The sequence below is a fragment of the Pagrus pagrus genome (genome assembly GCF_965226575.1).
Source record: "Pagrus pagrus genome assembly, chromosome: 6".
Classification (NCBI taxonomy): Eukaryota; Metazoa; Chordata; class Actinopteri; order Spariformes; family Sparidae; genus Pagrus; species Pagrus pagrus.
The window spans coordinates 18,050,517-18,064,456 of NC_140190.1; the positions used below are offsets into that span (position 1 = coordinate 18,050,517).

At 38.0% G+C, this 13,940-nt stretch overlaps 1 protein-coding gene across 6 annotated transcripts in view; it reads right to left on the reverse strand.

Moving 5' to 3' along the window:
* The window catches only part of adgrl2a (adhesion G protein-coupled receptor L2a), a 212,027-nt gene that overhangs the window by 190,253 nt on the left and 7,834 nt on the right, over positions 1-13,940 (reverse strand). For all 6 annotated transcript variants that reach the window (XM_084355337.1, XM_084355335.1, XM_084355334.1 and 3 more), the window contains one exon: positions 12,044-12,183. The gene's annotated coding sequence lies outside the window, so the exon portion shown is untranslated. The remainder of the gene's footprint in view (positions 1-12,043; positions 12,184-13,940) is intronic.

The window sequence follows — 13,940 nt, forward strand, 5'->3', positions numbered from 1 at the left end:
GCCTCCTGGAAACAACATGTGGCAGGGGCCTACTGTGAAGCTCTATGTATTAAGGCATCGATATGCAGTAATTGTCTGCGCTGCATGTTCAAAAACCTCAGATAGTATGATCAGTGCTGGTTGCTGAGCAGTATTTTCACAACGCCAAAACTATTAGAGTCATTAGTGGCCCTGCTGCGGTGCAATCTTTAGTCTATCCTGAGGGTGACCATTTGGGAATTGCAGGAACACAACTAAGCTGTAAAATTACATTCACTATATTTGCTTAGATCTTGTCTTGATTCACAGCCGAAATTGCTTTGAGGAGGACTTTTCAGCAAACAATAACAATTAGTTTTTACAGTTGAGCTGTTCAGAGATTTGTTGTTATGTTGCCTTGACTGTTTTAAAGACTTCACTTGATGTTATGGCTCCATTCGAGAGAGATTCTGTTGAGGGACTTTATGGCCCTCTAAGCAAACAATCGTTTAAATTCAATTAAGACTATGAAATGGCATCGTTGAAAAACAGTCCTTTAAAAGCTTTGTTTTTTTGTGCAGTCTTGACCTACTGTATGTGCAATGACTATATCCAGCTCAGCATATATATTGCAAGTGACAGAAGGTAAAGTCGTCAGTGTATGTGCTGTGAATAAAATGGAATCGTTAGCACAAAGCTCTACATAATGAGGAATAAACAATAATGGGATGAACCCACTGTGCTTCTGCCCATCAGAGAATTTCATAATTAGCAATTAGTGGTCATTGCATTATTGTCAGTGCAACGCAAATCTGGCTGAAGTGTCTCCACTCACTTACCTATCCTGAGGCACTGCAAATAAAATATCCCGCTGGATTCAGGCGTGATTAATGTCTGTCGCAAGAAGGGCTGCAATGGCAGATTAGGCATGATTATGAGTGGGCTCATTTATTTTCAACATGTCATTATCTTTTACAACATTGACTAAGCAAATGGCCACAGTGTGTTTATGAGTACGAATGCGAGCTGTGTTTCCCTGATCCTTAATAGTTTGTCGAAATAAAAAAATAAAAAAGTTGATGAAGGGAAATGAAAGGAAAGAAAAATGGCATCACACACAGGTGCAATAAAGCATATCAATCTTAATACAGAACATTAAGTTACATTTAATCGTCATTTAACCATTCTGAAAAGAGCTATGTTATAAAATGACAATAGAATCTGACCAATACTGTATATCAGTGTACGGGGGCCAAAAAGCGCCAATATGAAAACCTTTTTATTGTTTTTACAGAAAATAATGCAGAAAATGCTTGGGATGATTTATAATTTTGGACAACAAATGTTATTGTTAACTGTAACATATCCAGCCTTAATTTTTGTACATATGAGGCTTTATTGCAAAAATGTGTGTGTATACGTATATATCTGCTGATAAAGAGATATATATTTTTTTTTTTTTCTAATATCGCCGTCAAAAGTCAAACATCTCCATATTCTCAATGAAGCCTACAGTGATAATGGAAAATTATACATAACAAAATGATTAAATCTATGAGCACTTAATATTTGATGCTGCCCAAGCAATGCTTTTCCAAAATGTAATAGAAAAGTAAGATTTAAATGCACATCTATTAGCACAAGATCGTACACGATTAACAACCAATCAAACAAGCTAAAAACAAAAAAATATAAGAAATGATCACCACTGTAATGCACAAAATGATGTGTCAGATTTTAAAAGGAACAAGAAAATTATAAATCTAATGGTATAATGTACTGTGTATGCTGAGGAGATAACTAGACATTCAGTCCAACCACCTTGAACACCCTCTCATATAATTTCCTCCTCGCTCATTGCGCTGCTGATCCAACAATATCATTATCAAACATCTTGTATCTTGTCCTCATTAATTCTTATGTTTTCACATTGTCCTCAAAAACTTAATTATGGAAACAAAAATGTTCGACAGCTTTTTTTCCTGTATTACCAGGTGTCTCGTCATTTGACCATTCCGATAAATTTTGATGAGCCTGTTGAGTAAACGTGAATAATTGATAACTGTTTTCCGATGGCTTGATTGTCACAAACCAAGACAAATAGAGTGGAATAGAGTCATGAAATATTCACTCGAGTGTTGGCCTGAAAATTATTAATTCCAAAGTCATTTTTACATGGATGCAAGTGTCCTCATGCAGACAAGGTAACTTGACCATGAACTCTAAGGTGAGAGGACAACAAATAACAAATGTGCGGAAGAAATGTGTCATGTTGTTGTTGTATTTTTTTCTCTTACAGCACGCAGCACAGCTGAAGAATGTCGACCAGATAACATCAAGGCATTCAGGCCTCTTAACTGCGGCCAGGTAGCCTTCAGGTCAAGGTTCAAAGAGCGTTATCTCCAGCAAACACAAGCCTTCACTCTGTCCCTGACATTTCTTCTACTTGGTGCTGCAACGTATTTCACAGTGATTGTATTTTGCTGTAGTTGTAAACACCCCTGCAACCCTTCCAGTGCATCTTTCACTCAACAAATGAAGCAACACAAACCGTGAGCTTTCACTTCCACTAAACATCAACCTGCATAATAACAATATCAGCACGGTTGCTCCCAAACTGTGTCAGACTGATCTGATTACAGACAGTTTTTTTGTTTTGTTTTTTTATGTGAGCTAAACTGCACCGGTATGTTATGTCTTCATTTTTAAATGTGGAAGTTGGAAATACAAAAAATACAGGAAAATTATTCCATCCCATTTGAATGGCCAGATATCCTTTTCTCCTCTCTTCCACCATAATAATTATTCATGGTGGAGCTGGATTCAGAATAATAGTTGAGTTTAATCTCAGCCTTTACATCACGATGACTTGGTGCCATCTACTGTTAATATAGAGACCATATTGCTTGGGGATGTTGTGCATTTGCAAAACAACTCAGACTGAGGCAGCTCAGACTTTAAATATGTGCTGTGTGTTGTGTAAATGTACTCTCTCTTTATTGCTCCTTTTTTTGTAAATGTGTATTTTTACAGCAGTCCAAAGATACAGAGATATATTTCTCTCAGACACAGCAGCAGCATGCCATAAGAAAGAACAATCTTCTCTTTTGCTTATCAACAAAACAAAGAAAAATGGACTTCTTGTATCTGACACCAAATTATTTTACATTGGTGTAATTAGTATTTCCATAGGCTTGTTGTGTTTCCATTTTATCATTTTGTAGAAATACTGGGCAATATTAAAGGCAAGCCTCATGTTTACCACAAACAACTCACAAAGCAGCACAGGCCCACTGTATAAATAATATTTTTACAGACTTTAGAATTTCAACATGGCACCTCCTTCAACGGGTGTGTGTTGCCGCCACGGACAAGTTGGATTGTGGGAGTAAGGTATTCATTAGCATATCAGTGACACAGATTAACATACATTAACATATATTACGGCTGAATTAATCATGGCATGTGGTAGAACTTGGAGAGGCATCTGAAAACAGTCTGCTCTGAAGTCGATTCAAGGAAGAAAGCACAGTAATAGCATAGTAATCTCGCACAGCTCAAATAAGCCCATACAGCATGTACAGTAGCAGGCTATGATATCCGGGCTCCCACATACAGCTTATTCATTGATTTTTCATATTGAGCATCTTGCATTTACTCGTTGAGGTTGATTTTCTCATTTGTGAAGGATTTGGTTGTAATGTAGGTGTACTAATTTTTTTATGGAGTTGTTTTCCATTGATAAAATGATGCTACTATAAGTACAGCCGGTCCATGTCTGGCTTTGAGGACAAATGTAGACAAAGGTGTTTTTGTCATCGTGTCTATAATGGGTTCTGTTGTAAGTTGTTATATAGGTAGATTTATTTCATTTGTTTTCTAATTGTTATGTTAGGCTTATATTGCATTTTTGTCTTATTGATACTATATTATTTTAATTGTTTACCCAAGACCCCAACAAGATTAGCGATCACCCTAGAAGCTAATTTGGTTTCAAACAAAGAAAAAAACATGTCCCAAATTTCTATCTCAATGCTAGCTAAGCATAAGTTGTAACCTAAAGCACAAAATCACTGATGATGATAGTGGGACATGTTGACATGACATGTTTACCAGTTGAAAGCTACTAGAAACCTGATAACTAGTTGCAGTTACTACTGTTTAGTCTCAGATAGCATGCACTGGTTTAGTGCTGAGTTTCTCAACCTTTAAGTTGGCACACCACTAGGGTTTCAACAGGACAATCACAATCTCATAAAATATCAAGGTTTAACGATATCACGGCATGCAATATTACAATATTTCTATTATTATTATCAGTTACAATGACCTCAAAAGAAATGAAAACAGAGAAAATATTATGTCCTGATAGACATGAATCTTGATATCGACTTGAAATAGGGTATATATATATATATTTTTTTTTAAATCATTCAGGACATAGATAGCCATGGTATAGCTTAAAACTGATACACTGCTGCACCCTTGCACACCATAGAGGGTTATTTGATTTGCACATCAAACAATTACTATGAATTACATTTTTTGACAGTATAAACAAAGAAAAAGTGAAAAGCTTCAGCTCCTCAATGTACTATTTTGTGTGTATTCATCATGTTGTGTGAATTAATCTTTTAGAGATGTCATTTTAAATACGTGGCCAGAAACATAATAAAAAATGTACTTTTTTGGCAAACTCTCACTCACTTCCAGTTGTCTTTCCCTTCCCCTGTTAAACAACTGGCATTGACCCTGTCACCTAAATTAATATTTAAAAAAGTTACATGGCAACCTCAACTAGTTGTTTATGACATTTTGACACGTAGTCTTTACTATGTGAAGTTCCTCATCAATAAAAAAATATGAGGGGGGCAGTAAAGTTAGAAACATTGAATCAAGACATGTTTTATATGAATAACATATCAATCAACCAAAAGTCTTCCTGCAGCCACAAATCCAAACCCCTCTCAGCCAGAGCAGAGCAAATCCACAAAATGAATTGATAAATAAAGTGAGAAAGTCTCAAAGTGGGGGGATTAAACTAACACATCAAATGTCACCGATTCCATTATCAGCATTTTGGTCATGGCTACTTTTGTGGTTTGCTATCTCTGTGGAACACACAGCTGGGGTCCTATCTAGGTATGAACACAGATTCTGCCTTGGGCCCAGGTAGCACATTATGTGGCAGCGCTCGTGGAGATGAACACTAAGCAGATAATGTCATTCCGTCCAACACTCATCATTAACTCCTGACTGCCAGGCATATTGTTAAAGCCCTTATTGAGGCAAGGCCATATCATTGGTAGTATGACTCAGGTCCTGACCGCCTGTTCCACTCAGTTAAGAGTAATACGAATAGTTTCCTTTTAAACACTACTTAAACAGCCCTCAAAGTGCTCTTAAAATTGTAATGTAATGAAAGTGCCATGCATGAAACTGGAATGCAAGTGCCCGAGCGGCTAGTATCACTTGAAAAGGGCCATTTAAAAAGGCAAGCTGCAGCACTTGATGGACAGCTTCTTCTCTATGTTGCAACGTGGAAGGGGGCTGACAACTCGAATTATATGGTTATTACACCGGTCCAGTGTGGCTGTATGGCTCTGCTGACACCTCCACAATAAACATGACCCATCACACACCAAGCTTTTTGCCAGTCAAGAGCACAGGCATAATGAAAAGCAACTTCTATTTTTCACTCTACCTTCAGTGTCTACTTGAGCCTGTCCTTTAGATTCAGATAAACAAAGCACAGCAGCACTATAAGAATGACACATTGTTTTAACTTAAATGTCAGCTTACGATGTGTATGAATCAGTCAGAGCGGATTCACAATGGCCTTTGCTGGGAATATACTGCAGAAATTCAGTACCAAACAACCCAAGCAAACAGACTTAAACTGACTGAACAGGAGAGTTAAAAATAATTTAACATAAGCAAAGACAGTCTAAGTTTATATTTGTATCCATAACTTTCAATTAAACCCCTTCTCAAATAAATCTAATGTGATGGATTTTCTGAATAAAAAATGAACATTTCATATAGTATTTGCTCCAGTGCGCTCGAATGTTCGTGTCGAGAACTGAAAAAAAATAAAATAAAAACTTCCAAGAAAACCACTGTGCTTGGAAACGTTGGTTGACAGTGGACAATGTCCCTCTAATCCATGCTCATGCTTAATAAATAATTCACAACCCCTGGTGTAATTGCAGTTTTTTAAATCATTAATTTATAGTAATTGATGACCTAAAGGGCCATGTCTCACATGATTAGCCAGGTGAATTCAAATACCTTTGCTGTCTGGTGAAGTGCAACATGAAGGACCACATTTATTTCATCCTGGCAGATGATTATTTTTGCAGAGGGGAAGTGTGTCGAGTGTACAGTAGTTGTTTACGAAAACTCCTTATGAACTCGAGTTCAACTCTCAAATTGAGCTACACATCATCCAAAGTTATAAGTCAAGAATTAGTCTTTGAAGCATATCATGCTGCACAATCAATTAACTCATAAAATTATTGGATCCTTTCGCAAAGAGACTGCTCTGTTGAAAAAAAGACAGCTAAATACGGTGGAACACTTACTGAAGGGAGTTGCAACTCATTGCATGAGTTGAACTGAGGTAATGATTATTTTCTTTTTGTTATTTGCCAAAAGAGATAGGGACATTTTGGAACAGAAATCTGAATTTCATTATTCAGATCTGCATCCAGATAGAGAGAAAGAACAGCTAATCAGATGCATACAGAGAATAAAAGTATCCAGTTGTACAAATGTACACTGCTGTTTAAATTGTGGAAAACGCCCAAAAACGCTTGAGGTGACAGGATTTCCTGCTCTTTATTGAAGCGCTTGCCCCTTCAGTAGACTCTGCATGTCCCTACTGAGATGGGCTTATGAGTTTTACTTTGGGCCATAGATGTACTGGCCAAATCATTAATAATACATCATACTATATTACACACGGTTTATACAGTACTATATATGATATGAACAAGAATAACGTGACAGTGTCAATCTGTACTTTTGCAGTCATTCTCTACAAGTAGAGTAAATGACTTCACTGGAGATATTTGGAGGGGTGGCATTCAGAAAATAGGTGAATTTCACTGCTCTACATTTTTTGTCACAGTGATTTCATATTTATCGCTGAAAGTGTGTCACTTTCGAGGGTTTTACTATCACACAGTCGATGCTCAGAATAGACGTTTTATTATTCTTAGATAATGCTTTAACCAAGCCAACACCCACCTCGATACATCTCAGCAGATCTTTTAACAAGATATTATAAAATATGCCTTCTGGTATGGCCTGACGGGCTCGTGTCTTACTCGGTGGATGGAATCTGTGGTGTGTTGAGCAACTCTTCACACTACCTTAGGGGAACGATTTATACATCACACAATGCCAAACCAGGAGAAGCCTGACAGCCTCAGAAATGGGAATGTCAGATATATGACTGAAGTTTTTATGCCAGTTTTCTGGTTGTATTGAGTTCTGTGGTCGGGGCCAGGGAATACTGAGGCCTTAGAGAGATTCAATACAGACATTTTGTTGATGTTCTCAGAGATGGTCCGTTTGACATTTTGACACCACTTCTATTAGTTTAGTCCATTTCCAACACTGGCTTGTCAGTCAAAATGCGAGAGATGCTGGAATCTGAATTAGTCTGAATATCTAATAACGGTTGATTAAGCGTGCGTGAAGGTCCGTCAATTAATTATCAGACTATGGACCTTTATCAAATAACCAATTACACTAAACAAAGCAAGACCCAAATTAATAATTTTTGCACAATAGCCCTGTTCTGTACAAGTAGAATTGACATTTAGGTAAACTGTTTCAGATAAGTAATAGTGATTGCAAATAGTAACAAATAGGAGCAAATAAGTGGTTTCTTTATGCAGGTTTTGATATCAGATTGAGTAAAAATGACATGAATGCTGTGGGGTGAAATTACATCTTTAAAAGGTAATTGTTGTGACACAGAAAATGTATTTGCAGAAGGTAGAGGTGTGTGAGTAGTCTTCTAGTAGATTAAACAAACACACTCAGCAGTCGGCGCCAGAAATACAAGTCAATTAAGCTTATTATTATTATTATTCTATTAATGTACACATTTAAATTACATATTGATATAATTTGACTTTCTTGTAAAATGTTTCTTCATGAAAAAACATGTTTTCATATAACATATGTTCATAACGCCAGTATGAACTCTGACCAGGCTCAGTACAGGAGTTTTGAAACAGGGTTGCATATAGCCCATAAAGAGCATCTCACATACGTTATTCTATTCAGTCTCAATTAAACACACACTTCAAGACTGGAAAATAATGGCGCATCACACACAGCAGGATATCCACCTCAAGTGATGTCATGGGTAGGCAGATGTCAACAAAATGGAGGCTGACATGGTGCAACAACTTGCTGTGGTATCGTTCATACTCTGCAGTGAGAAAAATTCAAACAGAAGACACAAGTGTGGAGCGGTCGTCAACACGGGTTGTCTATTCTTCAGTGAGAACTGGAGGTGAAATTTTAACTGTCAGTTGTACAGTTATATCTTTCAGCACTAGTATGTTAGCTAATGTTAGCCTCAAGAGCTAGAGTGTTTAGTCTGGAAGGTTTAAGACTGGATCTGTTAACCTCTAACGTTACCAGATAATCTGAGCCGAACTTTGGTACAGACCAAGCGCCCTGACAAGATTTCTCGTCTGATTGGGGAGAGGCAAATCGGGCTTAAATCGGCCTGAAGCCCCTGTATTGTTACCGTGGCCTAAGACGCAATTACACTCAATACATTGCCATTGCTCTGACCCGTTGAATTGTTCTCAATTTTGACTGTTTTCCGAGTGTTTTACTTATACCTTATTATTATTTAATTTAGGCTAGCGTTAGCCGACTAGTCCAAGCTTAAAGCTATAAATGGTATGTTCGTTTGTTCGATCACAACAAAATATTCCTGTCATACAATCTGAAAGGACTTTTAGTCTCTTAGCATCCTATAATCTTTCTCAAGAGGTCAGACAAGTACAAATTCATGTAAATATTTCCATGCACTTCTACTCCTAGTGTGCCGGTACGGTGCATGCCTCTGCAGAAGAACCTTGCAGTCTCTAAAAACCACTTCAGGGGATGGGGGGATGGTGCCCTTGATGGGGCATACATACTGGTGGCTGAAATTATATGCAAGGCCACCATTCTAAAGAATTTAACAAAAGGGCCATCCAGTGGCGTAGCATGGCATTGAAATGGCAGTCTTGGCCTTGCATTGTTTGACACGTCACAAAATGGCAAAGCAGTATCTCTTTAGCTCCTAGAGGTCACGGAGGATGGATGCACCACTAATCTCTGACACTCACTCTGTAATGCAGGAGGGGGGGGTCGACACAAACTGGGGCTTTAGATAACTTTGCTATCCACCAGTGACCTCAAATGCAGAGACATCTCTGGGCCCGCTGTGCTCTGTCAACCAAATCCTTCTTACTGCTCGGTGGCTTCAGACAAGAAGACGTTGCCCGCCCCACAAGGATAAATCCCAGCCAAGAACAGACTATATATTAATCTGATATTGTCTTTTTATTGTTTGGGGAATAATGCAGTGGAAAGCAATGATTGATCGGAGGGCTTGAGAGACTTTTATATTGTCAAATTGGTCCACTTAGAGATCCGTGGATGTTTCTCCAGGGGGCATGATCTCACAAATCCAAAGAACAAAAGTGTCATCATGTCCAAGTGTTCCTGAGCGCTTCCTCTCGACACTAAAGAGCAAAAAGTACAGACATCGAAACCCGCTAGCTCACTGTTAATGGATTATCAATGATTCCATCAATAAAACATTTATTGATTATTTCATAAAATGCTTCTTTTTCAATAACATGATGTCTGTGCTGTTTATACAGTGTTTAACAGTTTCTGTAATTATGCAGTTTTAAGGATCAGGTCGTGGAGTAAAGTTCACACAAATGGCGACAAATGTCTCCAGTAAAACTTCGGTGGATGGATAAATAGTATCCCAACTGTATCCGCCACTGGACCCCAAGAGGGAATATTATCAGGGAGGTTTGTGGTTTCATTGATTTCAGGACTGCAATCATCCCCATCTGATGTAGTGGGCTGAGGGCGGCTAAGTGAGACTGTGCAGTCTCTGTTTGACAGTGAGACAACTTTGAGATAGCTTCAGTAATAACAATCTACCAAGTGAGTTTAAAGAGTTATTTCCTGTAACCACAGGAAGCCAAATCAGTGCCGCTTTGTTTCCAACAATTGTCTAAAACTGTGTCTAATTACACAAGATTTCCCTATTTGGTCTATTTATTCGGCTTTTACCAAGAAGTATACGGTTTTTGCTTTGTGTTTCTAAAAGCTACAGTTTCTGTAATTAGTATTCTGTTTTAAACTTGTTCCTTGTTCCAACGGAGCACATTCATAGGATGACCCCATTTCTATAGTCTTCAGCTACAAAAATTGCATAAAGAACAAAACATCTCTAATGGCCCTCACTGAAAATTATCTCTGTACAAGTCTCTAATGGTGCTGTCAGGAGTGAGTTTCAAACCATTAAGCAATTTGCGGTGAATCAGGGCACACAGAAATAAATTGAATTCACACTTGCTGTGGTTGAAAGTTCTCAAGACTGATGGAGAAGAATATGCTGCTGCTGTTTATTTCTGAAAGAAAAGGCTCTGGGAAACCAAAGCACTACCATATTTGGTTTTAAAAAAGGCTTAATGAATGATGATGTTAACTTCAATGCCCTTTCCTCTTTTTAAGCTTTCTTGACAGCACAGACATTTCAATCGACTATGCGAATACTAAAAGAAAAGAAGGGAGAAAAAAAGCATTGTCTCTCTTTATCCTTCATTCATCATGTGCGTATTTAGGTTTTAGGTCAAATTTAATACTGAAGATATCCCACAAAAGCCCTCAAAACTTTTGGCGCCTTGGCATCTTTATGATTACAGAGAGCTTATATATAGGGTACATGACATCCACCATGAAAATAAACATGGTGAATTAATCAGCTGTGCTTTAATGGGTATGTATTTATGGAACTGGATTCCAAAGCCTACTACGCCTGTGCTGCATCGTGCCAGACCTCAATCCACAAACCTTTGGGAGAAGTACTGAGGATCCTCATTTCTGTCCTCTGGCATTGTTGTACTATTCTTTCCGCATGTCAGTAGCATAAACAGAAAGAGCTCTGGCACTTATTCTGCAACCTAATCTTCATCCAGAATAGTAACTTTATTAAATGTTGCCTACAAAATGTGACCACAATTAATACTTATCTATGAAATGATAAAAAAGAGATGACAAGTTTACTTTGCTCATGCAGGTTTTTCATAGATACGTTTCCCCTCCAACTCTATCAACATTATCATCTTTTGCTATGAATATTAAACTATATCTTCTAATGTCAAATTAAATGTTGGTCACCAGAGCATTATTGATAATGAATTATGATAACAATTAAATAATTCATTCATTTTTTATCAACTCATGAGTCAAAATGAGGTGTATTATCCAGTTTAACACAAATAAAAATAAAAACCACACAATTTCTAAGGGTGATTTTTTTTCAATTGAGCCACCGTCACAACAATCTCCCCTGAAAATGTCATAATAAAATTCTAAAACAAAAGAGATATAATCCAACAAATCTCACAGTGGCCTGACTAGAGAATATATAACACAATAAGAAAAATACTGAATTAACGACATGCATGCTTGCCTTTATTTGCAGTTAATATTTAGATGTCAAGGTGCCCTTCCCTCTAACAAAATCAGATGCACGCATGCACGTACATACGCACACAGAGCCACAGGGCTTACACAGTTCAAGTTGTCACATCTAACAACACAGCACACACAGTAAGAGCAGCCCAAACGTCCTGGCCGCGTTTTTATCTCCCTATTAAAGTCTCACTATTAATGAACTTCCTAAACAATCAGCAGTCATCCAACTAGGTGACAATATCACCAGTCAACACAAACAATCAATCGCGTTCGCTGCAATAACATTGAAAGGAAGTGCATCCAATTTATCTTTATTAAATCAATAGGGATTTGATAGCCTTACCTGCAGTGGAGTGCTTTGCCCAGTGTTGGAGCTGTAAGTGTCTGGTGCATTGGGACAGGGGGAGATCTCTGGTTCACTTGTTGTTTGTCGGGGATGGGGTAGTTTGCTGTGTGGCTGGAAGCGACACTCCTAAGGGCCCACTGTGAATAGAGGTCAGGATAATAGACACAGTCACACAACAAAGACTGATAATCCTGTCTCGCCCCACAGCTCCCGTGTTGCAATCAGACATTTTAAGGGCAGTTAAGTTGCAGCGAGGGGCGGCTGAATGAACCGCGGTTAGGAAAGACTCCCAAGCTCCCATTATGGACAGTAACCGGTGTCAATTCGCAGCAATTAGACCACTCAGATGTGTCAGTAGACAGGCCTCAAATTAATAAATAAATAACGTCGACCACAAGTGCTCGCTGATATAGCCTTTTGAGTCATTTGAGTCTCCCAGTGGTCTATTTCAGTGCAGAACACTTAGTCCTTCAAAAAGTGACGAGGTGTACCTCCTTCTGCCCACTTATCCTGGATGACCTTTGAGTGAAAATAGTCCTTTGTAAGCAAGTTGCTTAAATCTGCTTTTATTGGTTGTCAGAAACATTTGTTTTAAGTGGCACAGATCCTTTAATGCTGCTTCATTATCAGTTCAAACTGCTGAGATAAACAAAACAGCAAGCAAGAGCACTTATACCCTAATTCCTGCACTACATGAGTCTAATCTGACACGAGCATTAGCAATAACTTAAGGAGCTTATAAGTAACATTGGAAAGATACATATATCTACGCCGCCCCCGAGAGGTCAACACACTGCAAGTTAAAAAAAACATGCAAACAGATTTTTAAAAAAAAGCAAATTAAGAAAACATCTTCATCTATTTGACAACACGTGCAAAGTATTTAGAAAACAGGCTGCAAATGCACACACACACACAAACGCCCACACAACAAAATACAAAAACGTTGTGCAAATAAAGCTGCTAAGATTAATCAATTCATTGATTAGCTGTCAGCTGTTAAATTAATTGCCAACTGTTTGATAATCAATTAAAACAAAAGTCAAAATTATTTCCTTAAATTTGAATATTTGCCGTTTTATTTACTCCACTATGACGCTACACTGAATATCTTTGGGTTGTGGACAAGATATTTGAGGATGTCAACTTGAGCTTTGTGAAACCCTGATTATCTTGATCAATTTTCTCCATTTCCTGGCATTTTACAGAGCAAACAAATCCATTATTATCATCCATCATTAATCATCAATCATTACGTTTGCAGAAGACACTAATGACACAGCTTGAACATGCTTATTGTTGCCACTGTAAGTCATGACGTTATTGTGCTTAAAAGGTTACAAATCACACAGTATTCAAGTTTTAAGTTGGAGGAGATTTTTTACATTTATGTAGTCCAACAACGCCACCCAGACCACCACCACTGATGAAGGGGAGGATGAGCACTACTGGGATTTTGGTGGTGATGAAGGACTCTGTGTCACAAATGAAAGTGATTCATTAAAAGATGACAGGCAACATTTGGGGAAGACCTCTAGGGTTGGTTGTTACACACTCTTACCTCATCACGCAGTAATTATCTTACAGATTTTAAATTACAAATGAAGCTGCTTTGAATACTTCGGCCACAAGGTGCCGCTGTACAACCTGAGCATGTCAAAGATCTTAACTGTCTCATTATATCACAAGATAACTGTCTAAACTCCCGCACTTAAAAAACTTATCGCAGAGGACGAAAAATTTCGGTGGATGGCAGGAAGCCTTGCACACTGCTGCAAAGTGCAATTGGTCACTCCAATGCTCTTTACACAGTCTGTCTTTGATCGTCTGTTAATGTTTTCTGATATTTTGCTTTCAAATTCCTTGAAATGTACCTTCATTTTCAATATAAAAA